The sequence below is a fragment of the Neofelis nebulosa genome, chromosome 10 (assembly GCF_028018385.1).
Source record: "Neofelis nebulosa isolate mNeoNeb1 chromosome 10, mNeoNeb1.pri, whole genome shotgun sequence".
NCBI lineage: Eukaryota > Metazoa > Chordata > Mammalia > Carnivora > Felidae > Neofelis > Neofelis nebulosa.
In genome coordinates this window covers 69,466,683-69,482,019 of record NC_080791.1, presented here as the reverse complement: position 1 = coordinate 69,482,019, position 15,337 = coordinate 69,466,683, and positions in this window count along the sequence as shown.

Below are 15,337 nucleotides of genomic sequence, written 5' to 3'. Positions count from 1 at the left end.
TCCTCATTCCATATAAAGAGGAGTGAAATGTTAATGTTCACTTTTAAAAAAAAAATTTTTTTAATGTTTATTTTTGAGAGAGAGAGAGAGAGAGACAGGGCATGAGCGGGGGAGGGGCAGAGAGAGAGGGAGACACAGAATCGGAAGCAGGCTCCAGGCTCTGAGCCATCAGCACAGAGCCCGACGCGGGGCTCGAACTCACGGACCGTGAGATTGTGACTGAGCCGAAGTCGGTAGCTCAACCAACTGAGCCACCCAGGCGCCCCATGTTAATGTTCACTTTTTAATAAAACAATACAAGTTCTCTTCTGGTGTCTCTTAACAACTTGCTACCATTCTGCGTGGCTCCAGAGAAGCCAGGAAGAACTACAGTCCCTAGAATCTCTTTCTCCATATGGATTAGAGTTTGCCCAGGAGAGACATTCTCAAGAAGATTGGTTCGTTGTTCTCCTGAGGCGGTTGTGACCGCAGAAGTGTGCAGTCCTGTAACTTCACAGTGGCCTCACACCTTCTGGCTCAGATCTAGGTGGGGGATCCACTGACCTACGCAGCCCCGAACTTCCAAAGTTGTGTGGCCCTGGCAGTAAACTTCTATTCCTGAAATACCTAGACAATCATTTTCCTGACCAAGAGCTGGCTGCTACATTTGAATTTAAGAATTACTTCCTAATTTAGTCACCACCGAGAGAATTTAAAGCAGGAAGTCTAGTTTCCAAATGACTGCAGAAATTAAAGCAAACAAAATACTATCCCTATAGTGAAGGACAAAATAGAGAACAAAATGTAAGGCATGAGGCAAGATGACAGAAGTAACACGCCACATAATGGTTATGTCAACACTTTTAAAACCCATTTAAAAATAGGCAAAGGCTCAAGTTGGAGTAAAAACAGCAAAGCAATCCAGGGACTGCTCACCCAAGATGTCGTAAAATGATACTGAAAGGTTGAAAAGGATGGGGTGGGGATCCGTCAGGCAAGTGCAAACAAAAGGAAAACACGAGAGGATTTAAGGGAGTAAAGATTAAACAGAAGAACTAGAATTTTTAAAATGTTTACACAAGTAGTTCGCAAATGCATTCTCATTGTAAAAAGTTCAAACAGTACAGAATTCAACAGAGGTAAGGTGTTACAAACATTTGGTCTTCTATCACCTGTTTATTCATCATCTATTTATCATCATCTATTTATCTGAGTCTGTGCTGTACTGGCTCTGATATGCATCTAATTTTATTTTATTTTAATTTTATTTTATTTTATTAAAGACTTTATTTGTAAGTAATCGCTACATCCTCTGCGGGGCTCGAACTCACAACCCTGAGATCAGGAGTTGTAGGCTCCATCGACTGAACCAGGCAGATGCATCTATTTTTTTAAAGTATCTGCATATCTAAGGAAAAAAAAACAGTACCAGTTAAATTATGACATGCCAGAAATTGTGGGATGCTTTCTAATTTCATATAGTAAAAAAAATCTAATTATAATAGATTTATTCTAACATTTATTTTTGTATAAGAATGGACTTGTTTTATATAATTTCTCTCTCTCTCTGCATGTATATATATTTTGTGATTTTCTTTCTCCTCCTGAGGATATAACTTGGGAGATTTTTCTACTTTAGGTCATAATTATCTACCCCATTAAAAATGCCACATAGTAGTTCATAATTTCTCCATCATTTACTAATTTTTCTGCTCAATATTAAAATGAATATTTAGGTTCTTTCCTCCCCCCTCCCCCCTCGACAATGTTACGATGACACCTTCATACATTCCTATGGAGCATCTGTGTGGACATCTTTCTAGAAAAGTTGGTATAGATATACTCTTTCAAGTACAAGCACCTTTAAAACTTCAGTAGATGCTAGCAGATTGTCCTTCAACAAGACCATATGAATTTATATTCCCATCAATACTTGCTTCTTCATCAAAATGGGTATTATTATCATTACTTAAATTTTTGTCAGTTCAGTAAGCAGTTTTCTTGTTGACTCTCTTGGCAGGCAGAGAGGTCAATCACCTTATCATGTTTATTATCCATCACATTTCTTCTGCGAAGTGACTTTTTATATCCTTTGCTATTTTTCTATTGGAGTTTTTTCTTTTAACTTTTCCTATGACTTGTGGCTCTCCTTAGGATTATGGGCAATAGCCCATTGATCTGTTATGTAACTTGCAATTATTTTCTCCTCTTCTGCTGCTTTCTATTTTCACTTTGTTATAATGAAGTTAGCCGTATGGATTTTTAAATATAGTCAATTATGTCAATCTTCCTTTCACAGATTGTAGGGTTTGTGTTCTGATTAAAAATTACTTCTTAATTCCTAATTATTTAAAGTATTTTCCCATGTATTCTTATAAGGAGATATATTATTTAACTTAAGATGTCTAGAAATAGGGTGGATTTAGGCCTGATATGAACATTGGCCCAATGAGGTTATCCTGAACTTGACTTCTTGGCATCCCATCTTTGGTTCTGCCTCCATTTTAGGTTGCCAGCAAGATTGGTAGAGCAGATATATATTTCATATGCAGAGTTCATAGAAAATCCAAAGCACCAAAAACGACTGTATTTTCCTGTTTCTCTTCCTTAGAAACATGAAAAAAATTTTCCCAAAGCTCCAAAACACTTTCCCTCATGTCCTGGCCCAATTACTGCCCAAGGAAATATGATTGCCATGATTGCCTTAAACTAATTCTTTGGGGTGAATAGATCAAATACAATGATCACCGCAAATACTTTGTTAAAATTTTAATGCCAAACTCTTGACCTAAAGTTAATTTGTGTATGGGGCTAGGGAAGGATCTAACCGAATCGTATCTGCTTAATAAATATCCAATTATTTTAATAACATGTATCGGGTATGCCATTGTTTTGTCGTTGATCTGAAATGCTACTTTTTTTTTTTTAATTTTTTTATAGCGTTTATTTATTTTTGAGACAGAGAGAGACAGAGCACGAAGGGGGGAAGGGCAGAGAGAGAGGGAGACACAGAATCGGAAGCAGGCTCCAGGCTCTGAGCCATCAGCCCAGAGCCCGACGCGGGGCTCGAACCCACGGACCGCAAGATCGTGACCTGAGCCGAAGTCGGACGCTTAACCGACTGAGCCACCCAGGCACCCCTGAAATGCTACTTTTAATACACAAACACATACAGGCACATATATACATAGGCACAGATGTGTGGGGATCTCTGGACTCTCTTCGTTTCTAGGTCACTATATGTCTATTTCTACACCAAAGTCACCAAATCCATGGTGTTTTGCAATGTGGGAAAATAGCCCCATTCACATTATTGTTTTGTCTTTGTTTTGATTTTCCAAAATTTTTGTCATTTTCACGTAATTTCTTGAGGCATTACTGAATCAGCTTGTTAGGGTAAAAGAATAATCTGTAATTTTGAATAGGATTCCATTAAGTATCTATTACTTTGGAAGAACCTCCCAATCCAAGGATATTTGGGTCATTTTTTACACCTCAGAAGGATTCCTTCTTCATATTAGGCCATGCATATTTATTATTAGGTGTATTGGTCTGTTTGGGCTGCCATAACTAAATACTATAGACTAGTGGCTGAAACAAAAGAAATTTATTTCCCACAATTCCGGAGGCTGCTAAGTCTGTAATCAAGGTGCTGGCCGATTCAGTTCCCCAGTAAGGCCTGTCTTCCTGGTTTGCAGATGGCTGCCTTTTTGCTGGGTCTTCATTTGGCAGAGGGGGGGGGGGGGGCAGGGGGAGGAGAGAGAGAGAGAGAGAGAGAGAGAGAGAGAGAGAGATCAATCTTCCCTTTTTATAAGGCCACAGTCCTGTTAGATTAGGGCCCCATCCTTATGAGTCATTTAACCTTAATTACCTACTGAAGACCCTATTTCCAGATACAGTCACATGGGGAGTTAGGGCTTCCACATATGAATTAGTCCATAGCATTTGAAGCTATCATGAACAGAGAAAAAATTTGCAGAGCAGATTCAAGACGAGGCTTGGGGAAGAGTAAAACTTGATCTCTGCCCTACCCTGTTACTCAATAAAGATTTCATTACGGAGGCGTCTGGGTAGCTCAGTTGGTTAAGTGTCCGACTTTGGCTCAGGTCATGATCTCGTGGTTTGTGAGTTTGAGCCCCACGTTGGGCTCTGTGCTGACAGCTCAGAGCCTGGAGTCTGCTTTGAATTCTGTGTCTCCCTCCCTCTCTGCCCCTCCTTTGCTCACATTCTGTCTCTCTGTCTCTCTCTCTGAAAAATAAACATTAAAAAAAACATATTTCATTATAATTACCTCCCAAAATGGCTATACCAATATACATTTCCACCAATGGACTTCCTGTTTTCCCACATCCTTGACATTTCTTTTATTTATAAACTCTGCCACATAAATGAGTGAAAACATAACATGTTTATATTTGCTTTGCCTTAATGGACTAACGAAAGTGAGCATCTTTCATGTGTTACCTCTCTGTTCATTTTTTCTCTCTCTCTGTGAGTTACTTGTTTCTATCTTTACCCATTTCTCTATTGGGCTGCTGTCTTTTCCTTATTATTAATTTGTAGACTTCTTTATATGCTTAGAATACAGATTCTTTGAAAGTTGTATATATGTAAATATTTCTCCCATCTGTGGCTTATCTTTTTATAGTTCAAAAGGGATGTCTTTTGATGTACCAAAATTTTGGATTTTAATGTAGCCGTATTTATAACTTTTCTTCATGATACGTTTTGTCAAGAAATTCTTCCCCACCCCAAGGACATGAAGACATCTCATATGTTTAAATAGGTTTAAAGTTTTGCGTTTTACATTTGGGTCTTTAATCCTTCTGGAAATTACTTTGGATAGAGGGTGAAGTAGGAATCTAATTTCATTTGTTTACATTTAGGAATCCAATTGTCCCAACACCATTTATTCACTATCGTGTGCTTTTTGCACTGCTGTATCCCCTCTATTGTTTTATACTAGACTCCATCCGCTTGCATTTTAGTGTCCATGCTTTATACCCTATTCTTTCAACCTACTGGTCTTTTCCTTCATCTAAAGGCATCTCGCCCCATACCAGAGAGGGTTGTGCATGCACACACTTGTATGTGTGTGTGTGTGCATGTGTATGTTTGACAGAGAAGGGTGGGGTTTGATCCTGAGGTAGAGTTTCAGGTCTGAAAGGTTTTCTTGGCTACCAGAAGGCTGCCCCTTTTAAAGATTTATGATATGGACCACATGTTGCAAGAGCTGTCACTCCAGTGCTGTAAAAACTTTGGTTTACAACATCCAGATTTCTTGGAAGAAACTGATATAAGCAAATAAAACTCATTCTTTTGGGGTTTTGTACTTAGAAATATAATCACAGTTACCTTGCAATGGCCCGAGCAAGGTAAGTTTGAGGGTAACTGATGACATCCTCTCCATTCTGTGACATGTGTTTATGGGTGGTTAAACTGGGTATGATTTCCCCTCTCCTTTCAGCTTGCCTGTATTTTCTGAATTTTTTATAGTGTGCGTATGTTGCTTTCAGATATGTAGCTGTTAGGAGTGAGTTCAAGTACAAGGACGGAAGACATGACTAACAGTGGCTTAACTAAGTAAAGGAGTCACCGGGGAGAGAGCGCAGGGCTGAGCCAGACCCCCAGTGCTGTCAGAACTCACACTTTCCGTCTTAGATATAGGCCTTCATCTTCACTCTCATACCCTCACTGTCACAAGATGGCTGCTCTGCCCCTCCAGGCTTCATGCTTATATTGAATGAAAGGAAGAAAACAATGAAAGAGGAAATGGCGACACCTTTGTTTGGAAAACAGAAGAAGCTTTTCCAGAAATCCATTGTGGTAGTCCGCTAATGCCTCATTGGCCATGACTACCCCTAAGTGCAAGGAGCCTGAAAAGTGAGAATTTTTGTAAGGGTACATTGTTGTGTGGAATATTCTAAAGCATGGTTTGGCAAAGGATGGCCCCTGGGCCAAATCTGGCCTGGTGACTGTTTTTGTAAACAAAATCCTATTAGAACACAGCTACGCCCATTCGTTTATATAGTGTGTATAGCTACTTTTGCTACAACAACAGAATTGAGTAAGTGCAACAGATCATATGGCCACAAAGCTGGAAGTATTTGCTACCGGGCCCTCTGCAAAGAAAGTTTGTGGACCCCCAGTCTAAGGGAGAAAAGGAAGGGGGCAGATATTTGGAAGCAGCTGGTAAGAAAAAAATCCAACATTAGGGCAACAGCCAGTAACCCTCGAGAAGTGACCCGTGCCCGGAGGAGGGCAAATTGTTTTTAAATTCTGTTTTTAACGTTTATTTATTATTAAAAGACAGAGAGAGTCAGAGTGTGAGCAGGGGAGGGGCAGAGGGAGAGGAAGACACAGAATCCGAAGCAGGCTCCAGGCTCTGAACTGTCAGCACAGGGCCCAACGCGGGGCTCCAACTCACAAACCGTGAGATCATGACTTGAGCCCGTCAGACGCTTAACAGACTGAGCCACCCAGGCACCCCAAGGGCGAATTGTTTTAACGAACACATCCCACCAAGAACACCAAGGACAGATGTTCAAAAAACAAAAACCAAAGTTAGAGAGGAGCTTACTGGAACAAATATATTTCTGTATCGTGTCCAATACCAATACGTGCCAATACGTGTCCAATACGTGCTAGGTACCAATCCTGAAATGCGATGGTTTAGTCCTCCAACGTTGGTATTTTTTCATCAATTTCTACTCATTAAGACAGAGGGGAAATCTCAGATTTCAGAAGTCCCTCTTTAGGTTCGTGTGGAGGAAAGCAGTAAGGTGAGAAGGCTGTGTGAAATGATTTTCGTTCTCTCTCCTCACCCTGCAACAAAAGGGAAGCTAACTCTGACGTGGGAGTCATGAGGAGAGGAGATAGTTCTCACCATGTCTGAAAGAGTGTGGTGGTAGCCAATGAGATCACAGGATCCTGAAGAATGTGTGCCCTTAGCGGCCACAGGTGTCTTAGCTGAGGTCTCTTATAACAGTTTCATGTACCAGGAAATCGTTTGACACTCTTGATTATTCTGTGAAAGATCAGCCCAAGTAACCTGGCAAATGAATGTGCTGAAAAGCCTTGATCCTAGATAAGAAAAGGAAGTTCATCTCGAGATAAAGATAACACAAAATTCTCATGACGTCCCTGATTAAGCTTGACTCAGTGAGGAGAATGGAGTAGTCCATTTCCAGACCACCATGACTCAGCTTTTCTCTGTGGTGACCATCTGTCTGCAGTGACTATCAGGGCAGCTCTTCAAATTTACATCCCAGATGTCTGATGTAGCGTTTTAAGACTGAAGCCAACCATCAGCCCATGGCTTATGAGGAACCCACCTTCCTCACGGCTGCCAAAGGGATCCATTCTCAAATTTAAATCTGATGAGGGCTGGCCGAAAAAGTGCTGCTCCAGCTGAGTTGTGGAGGGCCGGGGGATGCTCAGCTAGAGGAAACAGGAGAAGGAGTTTACTGGGAAGAGGTGCATTTGTCAACGCACCGAGGCATGACACAACGTACGCGTCCGGCCAACTGCAAGGAGCTTTGTCAAGGAGCAGCACAGGGTGGAGGAGCAGAGGGAGGCGGGAGAGGCTGTTCTGGGCCACATCAGGAAGAGTCCTGTGAACTGAACCCAAGACTCAGACCTCGTCGTAAAGCTGAAGAGAACCATCGCAAAAGTTTGTAAGCAGCACAGCAACATGGTGATATTTGAACTTAAGAAAGATCGCGCGGGTTGCAGAGTGGACCACGGCATGCTGAGGCTGAGAACCTTTTATGATAATAATCTGGAGTAGAACCGGGGCACCTGGGTGGCTCAGTCGGTTGAGCGGCCGACTTCTGCTCAGGTCATGATCTCGTGGTCTGTAAGTTCGAGCCCCGTGTCGGGCTCTGTGCTGACAGCTCAGAGCCTGGAGCCTGTTTCGGATTCTGTGTCTCTCTCTCTCTGACCCTCCTCCGTTCGTGCTCTGTCTCTCTCTGTCTCAAAAATAAACGTTAAAAAAAAATTTTTTAAATAATCTGGAGAAGAACAGTTGGGTGGCAGATGGGGAGGAGCACCTGAGTGGAGCGATTTTTAGGAGGTAGCAGCTACAGGAATTGGTGTCCCTTTGGATAGCAGAGCTGAGGAAGGCACCCTGAAGGAGCCTGGCTTGGGTCACTAGGTAGGAAGTGGTGCCTTTCATCAAGATGGAGCAGGTGCATGCAGAAAGATGGTTGATTTTCGGTAGGACTGTGCCATCAGCCTTCTCAAGCTCTCGGAATGGGGTGGGATTTGTATTATCCCCTGCAAAATAATGAGCAGCTTTTTATCAAATGCCAAATCCATTATCTCCTAGTATCCATCATTGCTGTTGGGAAGTTCTAGGCTGGACTGATTTTCATTCCTTTGTCTAGGACTGTTTTGTTTCTTTAGAAGTTTTTACAGTGTCTCAGGTGTGGGGTTTTGGTGTTCATCTTGTTCATGAGCTCACAGAGCCTTTCTGTTCTAAGTCTCATGACTGCCTTTTACTGTAGAAAATGTTATTGTACTGTTTCTAGGAATTAATATTAATTCTCTAGCGTTATAAAGAGTTGGAATAAAAAAAACCTTAAAATGTCTCCTTGGCAATTTTTTTATATCGATTACATGTTTGAGATCATATTTTAGATAGGTTGTATGTCATAAAATACATTATTAAAATTAATTTGACCTGATTTCTCTTACTTTCTTGATGTAGCTATTAGAAAATTTAAAATAAGATGTGACTTACAGTATATATATCTACTGGGCAATACTGTTCTTTTTTTTTTTTTTTTTTAATGTTTATTTTTGAGACAGAGGGAGACAGAGCATGACCAGGGGAGGGTCAGAGAGAGGGGGGACACAGAATCCGAAGCAGGCTCCAGGCTCTGAGCTGTCAGCACAGAGCCCGACATGGGACTCGAACTCACAGACTATGAGATCATGACCTGAGCTGAAGTCGGACGCTTAACCTACTGAACCACCTGGGCACCCCTGGGCAATACTGTTCTTGATAAAAATTATAAGTTGGGGAAAGGTATGCTTTCCAACAGTGTGATGAGACAGGATGTTTTTATGGTTTAACATTACCTGCAAATCAGCATGTAGAATTGTAATGGGCAAACTGACATCATGGGCCTCCTGATGAGATATACCGAAAAGAGCACATCACTCAGGAAGTATTCCTACCCCAAATATATGGCCCCAACCTAATCAGGAGGAAACACCAGACAAACCCAAACCAAGGGACAGTGTAGCCTGTACTCTCCAAATCTATCAATGTCATAAAAGACAAAGAAAGATAGAAACTAGAAACTATACACACACTGGAGTATTTAGAGGGTAAGAATCACAGTGTCTACAACTACTCTCAAACAGTTCGGCACAATTTTTGTAGGTTATTTATAGAGAAAGCAAAGGGGAGTTCATCGAACTCTTTTGGCCTCTTTTCCATAAATTTGAGAAATTTTGAGAGTTGAGTGTTAAATGTTTCTTTAAGGACAAATTTTTTAAAAAGCTTCTGACAGGCAGCACCGTGGAAAGTGCCAGAAAGTTCTCATTCTTAGATCCAGGCAAGAGGGGCTCTCGCACTGGGCTTTGCACTTCAGACATCCGCATCCTGTCCCTTCTCAACAGGCCAAGGAGCCTGCAGGGCCACAGGGCTGCATCCACCCAGAGCCCACCAACCCCATTCTAGAGCCTCCAAGCTCCCAGAACCTTACAATTCCCTGCCCTCTGACCCTGAATCCACTTCTAGATGTGCATGTGCCTGTTGCCTGGATCCATCTTCCTGAGAGTGGACCACATGGAAGGGGTGCACACTGTAAGGCCTGAGGGACAGAGGTTTGCAGGGAGCATTGTGTGAAGCTTGGACATGTGGGCCAGGGTGTCTACATGCATTCAAGGGACACCCCTTGTGGTTCAGGGTGGAACAGGGGATTGGTGGGGGAGAGAAGTCAGCCTTCTGCAGCCTAGGAGCCAGAGGCCTGCCCCCCTACACCACCTATTCAGCATAGAGCTCCAAGGAGTCTGAGAAGTCTTTGTAAAGGTCTGTTTAAGTCTGACAATACAACCCATTTTATATATACTTTGCCAGCCTGATGTATCGCTTTAAAGTATTTAGCCATATGGTATGTGGACCTGAATTCAAGTTCTTTCCCAGGCCCTGCAATGTTACGCATGTGACCAGGGATGGGAAGCCTAGAGAAGCCTGCCTGTACAGATTCAGCACTGCCTCTCCTCTTGGTCCTCATTAAAGGCTTGGGGTGGGGCAGGGGCAGAAGGGGCTCCCTAAACAATGGAAAGACCAGACCCTACAACAATATGAGCAGGGTATGGGAAGATTGGCAAGAATCTGGACTGAGATCACTCAGAAGGCCCTTGAGCAGTAGGCCCTGAGAGAAAACAAACACTTTTCAGGAAAACCTCTCACACGTAAGGACAGGTCCCAGTGAGAACAAAGCACTTTCACCGTGGTGAGGATCTGATGGCCAGACCCCAAATGGTGCAGATTATCTGGAAAACTCTTGAGGGGGACCTCGGGTCCTTCAAGCCTTCCCTAATATCCTGAAGGGGGCTAGGGGTGGCACTAGTCTCCGGGATCCCAGCCTGGGCTGTACCAAGAAGCCTCCTTGGAGACTTAGCAGTGCTGGCCCTCAGGGAAGCCTCAGAGGCAGCCCTGGGGTGCTGGAGGTTCTGACCAGCTCCTTCCTGGTGGTGACGCCCAGGGGCAGGGCTACCTTCAGGAAGGCTCACGACGCCCTGGAGCTGACATTTCTCCCTCTTCACTTGGGGCCGCTCCTTATTACCCAGGTCTCAGCTCCAAAGTCATCCTCTCAGAGGCTGTCCCTGACCACCCAGCGAAGGCCACAGCTTGCAGCCTCACCCCCAGGCTTGTTTACATTCCCACACTCCTTCACCATCTTCATGGCACTTCAGACTCCTCAGAGTATCTTGTGTATTTATTTGTTCTCTTGCTTATTGTCAGACTTTCCTCTAGACCAGAACTTTTTGAGAGCAGAGAATTTTACTTGTCTCACCTATCACTACAGCCTAGTCATACCTGACAAAGAGCAGACATTTGCAATAAACATTTGTTACCAAACACAAAAGAAAGAAAAAATTTCTCTAAAGTTTCTCTCTGTAGAAGCATAAACAGCAAACCTCACAGAGTCATGAAACATAAGCCCAAATAGTAGCTGACAGCAAGCCAAAAATTAATACGAAATATTTTTTATGCTGAAAAGTCAATGCATAGGTTTTCTATTGCTGTATTAACGAATTACCAGAAACTTAGCAGCTTAAAGCAACCTAGATTTATGACCTCAGTTTCCACGAGTCAGGAGTGTGGTATGTTTTTTTTTTTTTTTAATGTTTATTTATTTTTGAGAGAAACAGACAGAATTCAAGTGGGGGAAGGCAGAGAGAGAGGGAGACACAGATTCTGAAGGCAGCTCCAGTCTCTGAGCTGTCAGCACAGAGCCTGACATGGGGCTCAAACCTACAAACCGCAAGATCATGACCTGAGCTGAAGTTGGACACTAACCGACCAAGCCACCCAGGCACCCCAGGAATGTGGAATGTTTTAGCTGAGTCCCCTGCCCAGAGTCTCATAATGTAATGAAGATGTCAGCTGGCTGTGTCTTCATCTGGAGGCTTGACTGGGGAAAGGTATGTTTTTACATTCCCCCTGCTTGTTGACAGAGTTCAGTTCCTTGTGGTTGTAGGACTGAAGTCCCTGCTGTCTTTCTAGCTATAGAATGGCAATGCTCTTAGCTGCTGGAGGCTGCTGTCAACTTCTTGTGATGTGGCCCCCTCCACCTCAGCTATGGAGAACACCCCACACAGCCCGTTCTTCTCATGCTTTGAATCTCTTGGACTTCCCTTCTGCTACCAACCAGAGAAAATGCTTTGCTTTTAAGAGATTCAGGTGATTGCATCATGCCCCCCTAGATAAGCTCCTTATCTTAAGGTCAACTGGCCATGTGACATAACCTACATACACTAGGGCCAAGAAATCTTTGGGGACATCCTAGAATTCTTTCTACCATGGTCAATTTCATTTTCCTGCCTACTTTATCACATAGTAATTTGTTTTGATAAATTTTTACTTATATTTGTAAAAGTACAAATATGTATTTTATGTTTGTATATATTGTTTATTATATCAAGTTATATACTTAATATGCTGTATTACATGAAAATAATTATATCAAGCAAAAAAAAAGAGAACTACAGGCCAATATCCCTGATGAATATGGATGCAAAAATTCTCAACAAGATACTAGCAAATCGAATTCAACAGCATATAAAAAGAATTATTCACCATGATCAAGTGGGATTCATTCCTGGGCTGCAGGGCTGGTTCAGTATTCACCAATCAATAAATGTGATACATCACATTAATAAAAGAAAAGATAAGAACCACATGATCCTGTCAATCGATGCAGAAAAAGCATTTGACAAAATTCAACATCCTTTCTTAATAAAAACCCTCAAGAAAGTCAGGAGAGAAGGAACATACTTAAACATCATAAAGCCATTTATGAAAAGCCCACAGCTAATATCATCCTCAATGGGGAAAAACTGAGAGCTTTCCCCCTGAGAACGGGAACACGACAGGGATGTCCACTCTCACTGTTGTTGTTTAACATAGTGTTGGAAGTTCTAGCATCAGCAATCAGACAACAAAAGGAAATCAAAGGCATCAAAATTGGCAAAGATGAAGTCAAGTTTCACTTTTTGAAGATGACATGATATTATACATGGAAAATCCGATAGACTCCACCAAAAGTCTGCTAGAACTGATACATGAATTCAGCAAAGTTGCAGGAAACAAAATTAATGTACAGAATTCAGTTGCATTCTTATACACTATTAACAGAGCAACAGAAAGACAAATAAAGAAACTGATCCCATTCACAATTGCACCAAGAATCATAAAATACCTGGGAATAAACCTAACCAAAGATGTAAAGCATCTGTATGCTGAAAACTATAGAAAGCTTATGAAGGAAATTGAATAAGATATAAAGAAATTGAAAAACATTCCATGCTTATGGATTGGAAGAATAAATATTGTTAAAATGTCAATACTACCCAAAGCAATCTACACATTCAATGCAATCCCAATCAAAATTGCACCAGCATTCTTCTCAAAGCTAGAACAAGCAATCCTAAAATTTGTATGGAACCACAAAAGACCCCGAATAGCCAAAGTAATACTGAAGAAGACCAAAGCGGCAGGCATCACAATCCCAGATTTTAGCCTCTACTACAAAGCTGTAATCATCAAGACAGTATGGCATTGGCACAAAAACAGACACATAGACCAATGGAATAGAATAGAGACTCCAGAATTGGACCCACAAATGTATGGCCAACTAATCTTTGACAAAGCAGGAAAGAATATCCAATGGAAAAAAGACAGTCTCTTTAACAAATGGTGTTGGGAGAACTGGACAGCAACATGCAGAAGAATGAAACTAGACCACTTTCTTACACCATTCACAAAAATAAACTCAAAATGGATGAAGGACCTGAATGTGAGATAGGAAACCATCAAAACCGTAGAGGAGAAAGCAAGAAAAAACCTCTCTGACCTCAGCCACAGCAATTTCTTACTTGACACATCCCCAAAGGCAAGGGAATTAAAAGCAAAAATGAACTACTGGGACCTCATCAAGATAAAAAGCTTCTGCACTGCAAAGGAAACAATCAACAAAACTAAAAGGCAACCGACAGAATGGGAAAAGATATTTGCAAATGACATATCGGACAAAGGCTAGTATCCAAAGTCTATAAAGAACATGCCAAACTTCACACCCGAGAAACAATCCAGTGAAGAAATGGGCAGAAGACATGAATAGACACTTCTCTAAAGAAGACATCCAGATGGCTAACAGGCACATGAAAAGATGTTCAACGTTACTCCTCATCAGGGAAATACAAATCAAAACCACACTGAGATATCACCTCACATCAGTCAGAGTGGTTAAAATGAACAAATCAGGAGACTATAGATGCTGGAGAGGATGTGGAGAAACGGCAACCCTCTTGCACTGTTGGTGGGAATGCAAACTGGTGCAGCCGCTCTGGAAAACAGTGTGGAAGTTCCTCAAAAAATTAGAAATAGATCTACCTTATGACCCAGCAATAGCACTGCTAGGAATTTACCCAAGGGATACAGGAGTGCTGATACATAGGGGCACTTGAATCCCAATGTTTATAGTAGCACTTTCAATAATAGCCAAATTATGGAAAGAGCCTAAATGTCCATCAACTGATGAATGGATAAAGAAGTTGTGGTTTATATATACAATTGAATACTAGGCAATGCGAAAGAATGAAATATGGCCTTTTGTAGTAACGTGGATGGAACTGGAGAGTGTTATGCTAAGTGAAATAAGTCAGACAGAGAAAGACAGATACCCTATGTTTTCACTCTTATGTGGATCCTGAGAAACTTAACAGAAGACCATGGGGGAGGGGAAGAGGGGAAAAAAAGTTAGAGAGGAAGGGAGGCAAACCATAAGAGACTTTTAAAAACTGAGAATAAACTGAGGGTTGATGGGGGTGGGAGGGAGGGGAAAGTGGGTGATGGGCATTGAGGAGGGGACCGTTGAGACAAGCACTGGGTGTTGTATGGAAACCAATTTGACAATAAATTTCATATTAAAAAAAAGAAAATTTATCATAATATATTATATATTATAAATATATTTACATATACAAATACTACAAATATACGTATATATCAGAAATATGTATATATCAGAAAAATACATATCAACACATGCATTTGCATGTAATTTGTGTAAAACAATATTTAAATAAAATTGACTGGCTAGGAAAATGTAGGATGGCTCCCTGTGGTGTTACCTACTCTTTGCCCACCACTGCATATCCACTTTGAAAAGCCCAGATAGAAGGGGTCCATCACAGGGATGCTCTGAGCATCACATGAGGCAAAGCGTGAGAGAGAAAGGAGACCAGCCTATAGCAGGTGCTCCATCTACTTTTGCTGAAGTTGAATCAGTAGCCTGAGCCTACATCATTTGAGAGTACCTAGACTGAGGCAGCTAGTGACAGGCAGCTGGGGCATGGCATAGACTGGGGGAGGGAGCTTCGGTTACTGCAAGGGGAAGGGAAGCCAACTGAACTTCTGACTTGGAGTCAGACAGACATGGACTTTAACCCTGTCTCTTCCATTTGCCAGCTCTGCATCCTTGGGTATTTAATTTGAGTTTGGGCTCCTCCGTCTTAAAATGGGAACAATTAGATGTACTTGATAAGTTTGTTATCTCAAATAAAATAATGGTTGAGTTTTCGGCCCAGGGCTCAGATTAAAGTAGGTACTCTATAA